This window comes from Pinus tabuliformis, chromosome 6 (assembly GCF_031772625.1).
Source record: "Pinus tabuliformis cultivar Carrire ecotype Pingquan chromosome 6, CPIR1, whole genome shotgun sequence".
Classification (NCBI taxonomy): Eukaryota; Viridiplantae; Streptophyta; class Pinopsida; order Pinales; family Pinaceae; genus Pinus; species Pinus tabuliformis.
The window spans coordinates 1,671,432,495-1,671,445,898 of record NC_142292.1 but is presented as its reverse complement, the minus strand read 5'-3'; positions in this window follow the sequence as shown (position 1 = coordinate 1,671,445,898).

The window sequence follows — 13,404 nt, the reverse complement described above, 5'->3', positions numbered from 1 at the left end:
AAAAAATATATCTAAGAAAACAGAAAAACTACATTTTTGGTCAATAAAGTTACGCGTTGTTTTCCAATGAGAAAAAATATATCTAAGAAAACAGAAAAATCAAAGTAGGGAGTAGAAAGCTATCTCAATATGTAATTTCAAAGTTTATGCATTCCTATGACGGGTTTCCAAAAGTACATAAACATAATGAGACAAAAGTAATGGGAAATGTAACTGTTTCAAAATGCCCTCCATCTATATTGCAACTAATTCTAATTTGCATTATTGATGATCAACATTTCACGCTATTTTAAAGTATTCTAATTTGCATTATTGATGATTAACATTTCACGCTATTTTAAAGTATATAAAGTAAAAGTGAATTTGTTGGTACCTCATCAACTAAAAATAATTTCATAGCACAAAAACATGTCATCGGAGTTATTTGAATCCAAGTATGATGTTTTTGGGTTGGATAATAAGTCCTCTCGACTTCTCAAGTTAGACACAATCACAAGGGGTAAACATGTCACAAGCTGTGATTTGAATGTGGGTGGGAGGATAACTCTCTTAACCACCCAAACTAAACCTAAACCTAATTCTAATTGACTAAGATGTTTATAATTTACTCAACCTAGACTCATTTGAATAAAAATATTCAGAGCATTTCATCCTATCCTCAAGTACTTAAGTGAGGGTTAGATTGCTGATTACAATCTAGTCCCAATTGACCCATGATAAGCAAACATGTCACAAGCATGATATGAACCTAGGTGGAGAGAATGACAACTTCTACGCTTAACCACTTGAACAAGGCCTAGTTGACTAGCTTTGCTCATAATCTATATTAGAACCATAACATATTAAATTCCAAAACTAGAAAACCAAATGAATTAATTGTTATCCTTCTATTGAGTATAACCATATATCCATGTTGTATAACCATATATCCATGTTGTATAACCATATATCCATGTTGTAGGCAATCTCATGTCAAATTTCTTCATTGAAAAATTATACTATTTGGGTTTAAACATTCTTCAACTTTTTATTTTTGGATGAAGACACTTATTGCTTTCAAATCTTGTATATACTCTATTAAAGAAGTGTTGAATGTATTAGGTTTACTAAATTTTCAAAAAAGATTGTTCTTGTCTTTTTCACAATGACCTTCAGCTACCAAAGGAAATGAACTTTGGCTACAAAAAATTCAGATATAGATATAAATTACTTTTTAACATCTTAGTTAATTTTGTTTTAATTCATCTTATTTTTGGTTTGACTTAATTGAAATTCATTTTTATATGGACATAATTTAAACTTATACTAAACACTTGGAAAACTTCTATTCAAAACAAGAGATGAAGGGAAACCTTAATGTGTACTATTCAAAACAAGAGATAAAGGGAAACCTTCATGTGTATGAGATCGTTATTAGTTTCTTTGTTTTAATTTTTAGAAAAGCTCGTTAATAATTTTGCAAATAAATATAGTTTTGAATATATTAGCAATAGTTTCTCAGTTATTAAAAGTGTTAAGTCAAGTCCAAGCGTTTGTTTCTTCCATCAAAATTTTAATGTTATTGAAATTGGTTTGTTATCTTTATTATTTCTAAACTAAATCATGAGAAACATTTTCTTCTTCAAATAAAGTACGCTAATATTACATTTGTTGTTCATTCAATTGCCTTGCAATTGCAATATTTGCAAGGTTAATTACAATATAGTCGTTTTCTTTGATTGGGGTGGTATTAAGGCTAATAAGTGCGGCAGGTAATATGATTAAAATGCTCACAATTAGTCTGGTGAAGGAGATGGGGGACTTGGGTATGAGAGCCATGCTCTCCACCTATCCCAATCCCATCCAAGCATGGCATCCTCACTACACTCAACCTCACGCCTGCCTACCCTTGTCATATCGCTTTAAATGCAAGCAATTGGTAGTAGTGGGGTTTCATTACAACATATCCTTTGTTCATAACTTTTGTCCATCACAAATTATTATGGCTTCTCTCTCTTAGGGAGGATTGGTTACAAAATGCAATGACCTTGACATATACAGGGCACATTGCATCCAGGAGCACATGATTTGGGATTTTCATGACCATTAAAATGCGTGCCATGATATACACTTGTCCTTTTGTGGATTTTGCACATTTTGGGTTTCTCTCCCATCTATTTGATCCTCTCACGTATTCGCCCCTTTATAAATATATAGGCTTAGTTTCAGGACGCTGAGATCTAAGCATTGTTCTTTTGAATGTGGAGGGGCTCCAACTGTTGCGTTGCTCTTGGTTGCTAAGGTGGGAGTCCACAGTTTTGAAGGAAGGTCTGTCTTCGTACTTCCTTGCATCACAATTTCGTTCTTGTCTACCATCCACTGGTTTATTTGTGACATATTTCCTTGTAATTGATCCCTGCAGGTGTCAATGTTCTTTGTGTTGTTTCTCCACAACACAACGACAGGTTCCTCTTTTGAGTTGGTCGTTGTGTTGCCCACCTTGTCATCCCAAGTCTCTAATTTTGCGAGTATTTCTTTCAACTGTCCTGTATTGTTCTATGGTGTTTGGTACCTTGGTACATTTTCTATTTGGTTCTAATATGGTCAAGGGTTAGGTTCTTATCACAACTACCCTAAATTTTCTAGGTTTAATTTGTTTTTATCATTTATGAAATTTGCTCCTTTGGGAGTTAGGGTACTCAAGTCAGTCTGAACCTCATTATTTCATGTCATACACTCCACTGGAAAATAATTCTTTCTTCCTTTGTATGGTCGCTGACACTTTCATTAAAATCAGGTTTTATGCTCCAGTAACAGTCTGTTTTTTGTTGTCTCTTATTTGTCTCTCTTTTGTTCGTCCATACTCCTAGTTTCTATCTATACATGCCCCCCAGGGAGCCTTTACCCAATCGCCATGGTGGCGCTTCAGGATCATCTTTGTCTCTTCGTCGACGTCTCTTTGGTTGGGATTCAATGGCTTGCCATTTTGATTTGGTTCCCTTAGAAGTGAGGAATGAAATTCTTCACTTAGAGGCAAATGGATTTGGGGATCGATTATATTTTTCTGACTTTGAGATCAATGGCAACCGTCTCCGGTGGGTTCCTGATCGAGGCAAATTTAGAAAGATGAGGCTTACTTCCTTCATTCATTGTCTATGCATCGTTAGCTAGAAACTTTGCTTCATATGGTAATTCACGACAAACAAGTCGACAATTATCAATTGTTTGTAGGTCAAGAGGAAATCAAGAGAATTCTCCAAGGCATTCGATACAATTTGGATGATATTGTGGCCAGGTTAACACGGGTAGAGCATTTTGTGGTGTCTGACTCAGATATTGAGTCTGATGCGCAACTAGAAGCACCAACAGTCATCAATGCTCTAATTGGGATATTGTCCCAAGGAAATTCTACTCCACTCTCTCCAGTTGTCATCTCAGATTAACAACTTCTCATGGTTTTTGCACTTCGTTTTTGCAAACTGGTTACTACTAGTTTTTATGTTCTAGTTCGTCATCATGGGTTATTGGCATGCCATTCTCAAACACTAGTTTTTTTGTATGTTTTACTCATAGTACAATGCATGCAATGTAATTGTACATGGGTAGCAGGGACAATAATGCTCATTATGTCTTTAAACAAACCATATTTTTCTAGCATTGTCCTCTTTAAGGTTTTGAACAAGCCTCTGGTAAGTTATCTCTAGTACCTCAAGGCCTTTATATATAGTTTTTGAAAATTTGTCTTCAAACTTGGAATCTTGGATCCCAAAGTCCCTTTTGATGAAAAGGAGCTATCAATGTAACATGAGTTATCAATAATAGAAATATATTGAAGGAGATTACAAAAAAAAATGTGATAGTCCTTTATTGAAATAATGACATCATCTTTTATAGTAACACTTCAATAAAACTCTTGTTCCTTGATTTTATCATGTTTTTTGAAATTATATATATATATATATATATATATTTGAATATGACTTCAAATTTATAACATTTTTATCATAAGAAGAAATGTTGATGTTACATTTATTAGCACAAAAAAACTATCAATGTTTATCCACGTTGAACCATTGATACTTGGAAGTGAGATAAAAACTCTTAGGAACATTTCAAAACATAAAATAACCCAAAAGTCACAAGTACAATTTTGTTGAGAAATCAAAGTGCTTGTAGATTAGGGTTGATTCCTCTTATTTGATAGTTACTTGTGAATATTGTTGGCTTTATTACTTTAATTATGTTCTCTTCATCAAACAATTACCAAAATATTTGAAACGTGAAGATCACCAGAGACAGAAAACAAGATGTAAGCTCTAAGCCAGGGAAAAACTCCACAAGGGGGAAAACCCAACCAACCCTCTTCTTATAGAATCAGATAAAAGTGAGATATCCAAGCCCCTAGACCAAGACCAATACCTCCACAAAGAGGCAAGTCAACCATCCTTTAAACCTTTTCCAACCAAATCAAATTCAACAATAGTCAATATTGGTCAGCACTCTTCAAATTTGGTCAAACACAAAAATTTAGACTTATAACTTAGACCTGCAATTTTGGGCTTGTAACTCGTAGAGTTGCCCAACACATTCACACTTGTGCACACAAACTAGAAAATTTTGGCGTTTCTCTCTCCTTTGACTTTTGTTGCTTTTCTTCTCCTTGGCACAAAAACCGATGAGTGTGATGAGTGAGCAAATGAGGTCAAAGTGTCTCCTATTTATAATTGTCTAGGAGGTCAAGTAGGTGCCTCTTCTAGATCGACTTGGTCTTGTGGTGACAAAATGGACTTTTTGATTCAATATTTTTTTTCTTTCAAATAGTCCAAATGGTGCTTTGATGCAAGTACCTTGATTGACTCATGAAAAATTTTCTTTTGACTCTATAAACCGTAAAATGCATGAAGCACACCTTGACTAGAATAATAATAATAATAATAATAATAATAATAATAATAATAAGGAATGTAATAAATGGATATAATAAATATTTCAAAAGTACATTTTTGATTACATTATGAAGATTGACACTAGTTACATTTTCAACACTCTCTCTTAACTAGAGAGGTATTCATAATGACACCACAGAATAATATCAAATTGAAATATTCTCATAAGAAGAGGTTCAAATTGATAAGTATTTTCATCATCATAACTAGCATTGTCAAACATAGCAAGACCTTGACTTACAAGCTCTATCTCTCCACTAAATCAGAGTGCAATGTTGGGAGGCATACATTTGGACACAACCACTGCCTCTCAAGGCATATACCCCATTCAGATGTTCACTAGGTATGTCCTTACACGACTATTCCTTATCTTGGAAATTACCCATCCTCAAAGAATATTGGTCGTCATGACTACTCTTATATTGGATATCCTATCCTCTAAGAGTATCAGTCCCAAATTCTTATCCAATCCTCCATTCTTCCTACTAGCGCCTTTGCTAGGTTTATGATTGTTAGTTTTGGCCATAGTGCATGACACATGGACAATGTACTGTCCTCTCTCAGTGCCCCTCAACTAGGGAGGAAATATCCACAATCCCAAGTTTGTCTCTAAAATAATCAAGCTTCCTATTAGGAAGAGACTTTGTCAATATGTCAACTATTTGTTCGTCAGTGGAGATGTACTGTAGGTTCACGACCCCATCCTATACCCGACTTTGAATGTAGTGATACTTGATATTGATGTGCTTTGTCCTAGCATGGAAAAATGGGTCCTCTGTCAATCTTATACATCTTTGGTTGTCACAACATATGATGGTGGGGACCAAAGGTCCTTTAAACAAATATGTAAGTAACTTTTAGAGCCAAATTGCTTCTCAACCAACTTCACTGACTACAATATATTTGGCTTCAGCGCTGCTCAATGCAATTGAGTCTTGTTTTCTACTCATCCATGAAATCATAGAGCATCCCAAATTAAAACATCCACCTGTAGTACTCTTTCCATCTACATCACAATCTGCATAATCTGAATCTGTGAAGCCCAGTAACTTAATTTTGTTTCCTACATTGTATTTCAGACAATGATGTATAGTCCCACAAAGATATATCAAAATATGTTTTGCTGCTATCCAATGATTATGCCTTGGCTCCAATTGAAATTGACTAAGAGTGTTAAGTGCAAAACATATATCTGGTGGGTGTTCACAAGATACATTAAGGAGCCAATAAAATGTTGGTAGGATGTAAGATCAACAGGGCTTGAATTTTAATTCTTAACTTCTTCAAATTAGTGTTCATCAAAGTTGTCATAGGTTTGCTATCCATCATACCAAATTTCTACAAGATCTTGATCAAATATTTTTAATGACCAAGATATATCTCGCCAGGTTTCTACCATATTTCATGCCCCAAATAGTAGTGCATTAATCCAAGGCCCATATCAAATTCAACTACTAGTTTCTTCTTGCATTTTTGAATATGACGCTTCCCACTTGTAATTAGTAAGTCATCAACATAGAGTAGTATTTTCACTGGTTCATTCATTACCACCTTGATGTAGAGATTAGGATCTGCAGAACTTTTGACGAAACCAAGTCTTAGTAGATAGGCATCCATCCTGGCGTACCATGCCATATAGAGCCTTTTTCAACCTGCAAACATGTGTTTCCCTCCCATGAACTTTGAATATGTGGTGTTGCTCAATGTAGACTTCATTTATTGGCCCATTTAGAAATGCTGTTTTTACGTCCTTTTGATGAATGTTCCATCCCATAGTAGATGCAATTGAAATGAGTGATCTAATGGTTGTATATATGGATGTTGGAGCAAAATCTTGCTTTATATTTGTTAATACTTCCATCAACCACATGCTTGATTTTATACACCCACTTGGAAGTCACCACTGGTTTGTCTTTAAGTCTAGGAACAATTTCCCAAACATCATTCCTCATTATGGATTGATATTCTTTTCTTCCATATTTGATGTTCAGTTGCTTTCTCATAAGTAGTAGGTTCTACTTCAATAAGTTAGTCATGTAAGCTGCATAACCTGATTACATTTTGGGCTTCTTACCATCTCTGAATGTTCCTTTAGCCGTTGCATGTCCTTCAACTTCTTGTAGAGTTGATCTTAACTTGGTTGGTCTTTTTCGAGTCTCTGGAGTGATGACTGGCTGCACAAGTTCACTTGGTCCTTCAGGTTCTTCATGATTGGTTGTAGATTTTGTAGGATTGTCTTGTCTTGAAACTTCTTCATTTGTAAAGATAGGTTCTTCCTCTTCATCAGAATCAATGGGAATATCCTTAGACTTCTTGTATGTAATACTTTCATAAAAAATGACCCCTCTTCTTACTTCAATATGGTGATCTTCCTTGATGTAGACTCTATATGCTTTTGATGAGGTGCTATATTGAACAAAGATGTCTTTCATACCTGTTGGGTCCAACTTCTTCCTTTTGTCCTTGGGAATGTGAATGTATATAGGACATCCAAAAATTATGAGGTGATCAACATTCAACTTCTTTCTTGTAAATGCTTCTTCTCGGGCCATGTCATTAATAATTTTGTGAGGTCTTCTATTTTGTATGTAAATTGCTGTTGCAAACCCTTCTCCCCATAATAACTTGGGAAGGTCTTGGTCATGTAGCATGGTTCTTACACATTCTTCAATGGATTGGTTCTTCCTTTCAACCACACCATTCTATTGAGGATTGTAGGGAACTATTAGCTCCCTCTTAATTCCCGCTTCTTTGCAAAAGGCCACAAGTTCTAGAAGTATATTCTCCACCATTATAAGATCTTAGGGTTTTCATTTTCTTATATGTCAAATTCTCTACTTCTTCCTTGAACTCTTGGAACTTTTCAAATTCTTCATCCTTAGACTTCAAGAGATATATCCAGGTCTTTCTAGAGTGATCATCAATAGATGTTACATAGTATCGATGACGACAACGTGACTTCTCTACCATGGGTCCACAAACATCAGAGTGAATGGTTCCTAAATTTCCTTGAATCTTGTGTCACTGCTTGTAAATGATTTCTTCACATTTTTTGCAAGGGCACATCCCTTACAGACTCCTTCATGCTCTTCTTTCAATTGGGGTATACGAGTCACCATTTGATTTAATAATGGAAATATCTTTTAGTGGAGGTGACCATACCTTCTATGCCATAATTCACAAGGGTTGATGTTTAAGTGCACTAGAGCTTGAGGAGGAGGTGTTAGAAGTCTATACAACCTCCCCCGACGAATCCTAATAGTCCTTCCGTTTTCAATACTAGATCCCTTTTCCCGTACAATAACTTTGCCATCAACAAATGCAACCCTATCACCTTTATCTTCTAAGAAAGAAATATAAAGCAAGTTCTTTTTCAAACCTGGAACATAGAGGATACTGTTGAGATGAACATTTCCATCGAATTCTTGCTCCAAGGAAGTTGATCCAATTCCTTTGATCGAGTAGCTATTCTTATCTCCAAGTTCCAATGAGTGAGAGGAGTTTCTTGTTACTAGAGTTTTGAGTTGACCACGTTCCCTTCTCATGTGCCTTGAAGCTCCACTATCGATTACCAATGTATTATAATCTTCAAATGAACTTGTAAGAGTGGAATAAGGACTTCCATCCATAATTTATTTAGATAGCTTGGAAATGAACTTAATGATGCAACTTTTTATAGATTCAAGGAGACTCCTAAGGGTATTGAAACTTTCTTCATATATATTACCATTAAAGAGGGAGAGAGAAGACAAATAACTGCTTCAAGAAAGTCTTTGTTATGTTTGAAAACTATGGCCAAATTCCACTTTGGACAACTCATTTGATGGAGATAATTATTGCATTGAATTCTTCTTTTCGAGAGGAGCAAAATCGACCTAATGATCACTAATTTTGGATAAGGAGAAATATGTTTTTGGAGTGAAGCCCAGAGATGTGCAAATTGTCAAGATCAACCACATCATCATGTAGGCTCATGAAGCCCAAGTAACATGTATTTTCACCCACATCGACTCATATAAGTAAGAGAGTCCTCCACCCTCATTTGGAATCATATCATCACACACAACATATATTCTCTCTCTTCATTCCATTCTATGTTGTATCAATTACTTTAGCCCAATTCCAAACTTCAACTAACATTATTTCCAATTACAATTAGTCTTTCCATTCATCAATTGAAGATAAAACAATATATGTAATGACAAAGAATACAATCAACACATCAACAAGAGACACCACATTTGGTCAAAGATGAGGGAAAAACCACACTAGAGGGAAAATGCTTTGAAATTCTTCTTTTATTAGATTGTCATAAAATGTTTAACGGAGAATACAATGAGCCCAATACAATATGATCAACAATACAACCCAACAACTTCAGAAACCAGTTTATAGTGGCAGAATATATTAGAGACAACTTGATTTAGACTTCAGACAGTTTTAGAAAACTTTGGATGATGGTCAACTGTAGTCAAACCCCTGGACGCTCCCTTCAGGTTATCGTGCGTGTGTCTGTAGCTTCTGGACACTACCTTGGCCTTAGCATGTGTGCGTATGTGGATGAAATTTCCCAGTGGTGTATGTGCATCCAGAAAAAACCATAATTTTGTGCAAACTTTAGATTTGTGACTTTAGACCCTTGTGCGACCTTTTCCTTCGCCAATGTGTCGAACCAAATCAAACAAAAGAGAAGAAGATGCATGATGTGATGATTTCCAAATGAGCTTCTAGGTCACGTCTATTTATAGGCTTCTAGGGGTGTCCAATAATTTCCATTTGATGTTGAGGCCGACCTGTCTAAGTGTGCATGAGAGTGAAGCCGACCTGATCTAATATCCATGACTGGGTGCACAAAATAAAAACCAACTTTTGCTTGCCCCAACGAGGTGATCTTTAGGTCGATTTTGGTCCTCTCAAAAGGAGGAACTCAATGCCATCATCATCTCCATCAAATGAGTAGTCCAAAATTGAATTTGACTGCAGTTGCATATTTTTAACACTCCCTCTCAACTAGGGAGAATTCCACCTGTAAAACCTGTCCACTGATCAATGTGTCATCATGTGTACAATATGCTCAAATATATATGTTGGAACATTCTCGAATCTAAAGAAGAAGAATCATGGGGAGCAAAAGCCACCACCCTTTGTCCATTGGGCTACAACTCGAAATCTCTATCAATGGGATACTATGAATATCTATCAGTGGGCTACTACGCAGAAATATCTTTCATCGGGCTACTACCTGTAAATCTTTGTTACCGGGCTACTACTTGGAAATCTCACGGGGGGAGTTACTACTTCGACCCCATATTGAGCAATAGGTGATGTACGGGAGCTACTACTCAACCCATCGTATTTCCTATCGATCTTCCCAACAATGAAACTTAAGAGTCATGTGGTAGAACACCTGCATCATAATACTAGCTTGGGTGAGATACTTGACTTACCAAAGGTAAGGATATCACGCCCCCAAGCCTCCTCACCCATTAGCTAGACAGGGAGGGATAATCCCAACAATCCCAACTTGGGGGTATGATGCCAAATGGGGTATACTCTGCAAAGACCAAGATATGGTGAGCTACTACTCCAACCCTATGGGTAACAAATAGCGGTAATACCCTATTGTCCAGATTTCCCTCAACCCCAGGAGCCCTCTATCTCAATTCCTCACCCTAGGAACTCAGATAGGGGGGGATATTGTGGCTCAATGTCCTCGATCAGTGATGTCCCTTATCAGGAGGGGTCACATCCATCAGTCGAAGTTGCTATCTGAAGACCGAGAACTTCCATTTCGGCAAAGCCTTGGTGAGAATATCTACAATCTGTTTATCTGTCGGGATGTGATGGAGTCGAACGGATCCTCTATACCATATCACAAATGAAGTGGTATCAGATCTCTATGTGCTTGGACTTGTAATGGAACACATGATTCTTTGCCAGACAGATCCCACTCTTGTTGTCACAATATATCACTATAGTGTCTAGGGCCTGCTCAAATAGCTCTCCAAAGAGTTTCCTCAACCAAATTGCTTTGCAACTAGCCATCCTAGCAGCAATATACTCTGCCTTGACGGTACTCAATGCTACAGACTTCAATGTCCTACTCATCCAAGATATCATAGCAAATCCAAGACTAAAACAACATTTTGACGTACTCTTTCCGTCGATAAAATTTCCCGCCCAGTCAGCATCAATGTATCCATGAAGTTGAACATCTTCGGCAGAGTATCTTAGACCAAGAGTAATCGTCCCCTGCAAATATCTCAAAATGTGTTTGGTAGTGGTCCAATGTGCATGGAGAGGCTCGGTCATGAATTGACTCAATGTGTTCATTGCATAGCATATGTCCGGACGTGTGTTCACAAGGAACATTAGAGCCTCAATCAACTACCTATACTCGGATTCGCCAAATCGGGTTCGAAAACTTCTCGACATAACTTTTTCAAGTTCATTTCCATTAGTGTGGGTAGGGACTTTCATTTTATCATTCAAAATCTTTCCAACAACTTCACAACATATTTTCCTTGTGAAACAAAAATCGCACTGGGCCTTTGCCACACCTCAAGGCCTAGAAAATAGTGCACGAGTCTAAGGTCCTTCATCTTGAATTCAGAGGATAGCTCCCTCTTACACTCGATCATTAGAGGCTCACTACCTGTCAAGAATAGATTGTCAACATATAAAACCAAAATCAATGACATACCTTGGACTACCTTGAAGTAGAGGTTGGGATCGACATTGCTTCTTGTGAATCCCAGCTTCACCAAATAACTGTCTATGCGGGCATACCATGCTCTTGGGGCTTGCTTCAAACCATACAATGCCTTCTTCAATCTACAAACGTGTGTCTTTTGATCTTCTACTTCAAATCCCTATGGTTGTTCAACGTATACTTCTTCTTGTAGCATGCCATGGAGGAATGTTGTCTTTACGTCCATTTGATGAAGGGTCCATCCTTGACTTTCGACAAGGGAAACTATTGAACGAATGGTTGTATATTGAGCCACAGGTGCAAATATATCATCATAATATCCTCTCTCTTTCTGGGAGAATCCTCGAGCCATGAACCTCGCCTTGTATTTTTCAATGCTTCCATCAATTTCATGCTTGATCTTGAATATCCACTTCAAAGTTACCACGGATTTCCCCTTCGGTCTTGACACAACATCTCATACACCATTCTTCATAATAGATTCATATTACTCTTCCATAGAATCTTTCCAAACTTGTTCTTTTACGACTTCTTCGAATGTGGAACGTCCAGCTTGAATCATAGTGCTCGTGGTTGCAACATATCCTTGGTACTTGCATGGCTTCTTCCTTTCTCTAAATGATATTTGGATGGGCACATGAATATCAACATCTTGAAGAGTGGCATGAAGCCAAATTAGTCTCTTCCTAGTAGGAGGATTACTAGGAGGAGAATTTAAGGGATCCATGGGCTCCATGGGATCATCAACAATATCAATCTTGGATTCGGGCATGGACGGGCCATCCAAGATATGCATATCACCATTCTTCTCGGGAGGAGGAGGTAGAGGAAGGTATCTTGCTTTTCCAAGAGCGACATCTTCATCGAATGTAACATCCCTAACCTTCCTTTGACCAAGAATATATATTCTAAATGCTTTAGAATTTTCACAATACCCAACAAACGTACCTATTCTTCCTGTAGCTTCCAATTTTTTCCTTTTGTCCTTTGACACATGGAAATATACGAGACATCCAAATATGCGGAGTTGACTAATGTCAGGATTCACACCTATAAATACTTCTTCGGGAGTTTTGTTTTCCAAAGCTTGATTAGGCACCCTGTTTTGAACATATACGACAACATGTGAAGCTTCAACCTAAAGAAATTTAGGCCACTTTTGATTGTGGAGCATCACTCGAGTGACTTCTACTATAGATTTGTTCTTCCTTACAACTATACCATTTTGTTCGGGATTATATGACACAATTATTTCCTTCTTGACACCTTCCTTTTTGCAAAAGTCAATGAATTCATTTGACATGTATTCTCCACCATTATCGGACCTGAATACTTTGATCTTCTTCCCTATTTGATTTTCAACCAATGATTTGAACTCCTTAAATGTTTCGAAAGCTTCATCCTTATGCTTCAAGTAGTATATCCATGTCTTCCTTGAAAAGTCATCATTGAATGTGATGTAGTAGAGATATCCACTAATAGAGTGCACGTGCATTAGTCCACATATGCCAGAATGAATGAGATGGAGGATGTCAGTGGTATTGTTTTAATTAGAGGGGAATGATCCCCTTGTAATTTTTCCACTAGCACATCCCCGAACATACTCCATCATGTTGAGCTTGAACCTTTGGAATCCCTAAGACCAAGTTCTCCAGTTACGAAAGAGCGCCATAATGAAGATGAGCCAACCTTTGGTGCCATAATTCACTTAGATGATTTGTATTATGAACCAATGCTAGTAGTAGTCTTCTAGTGACCCTGTACAGT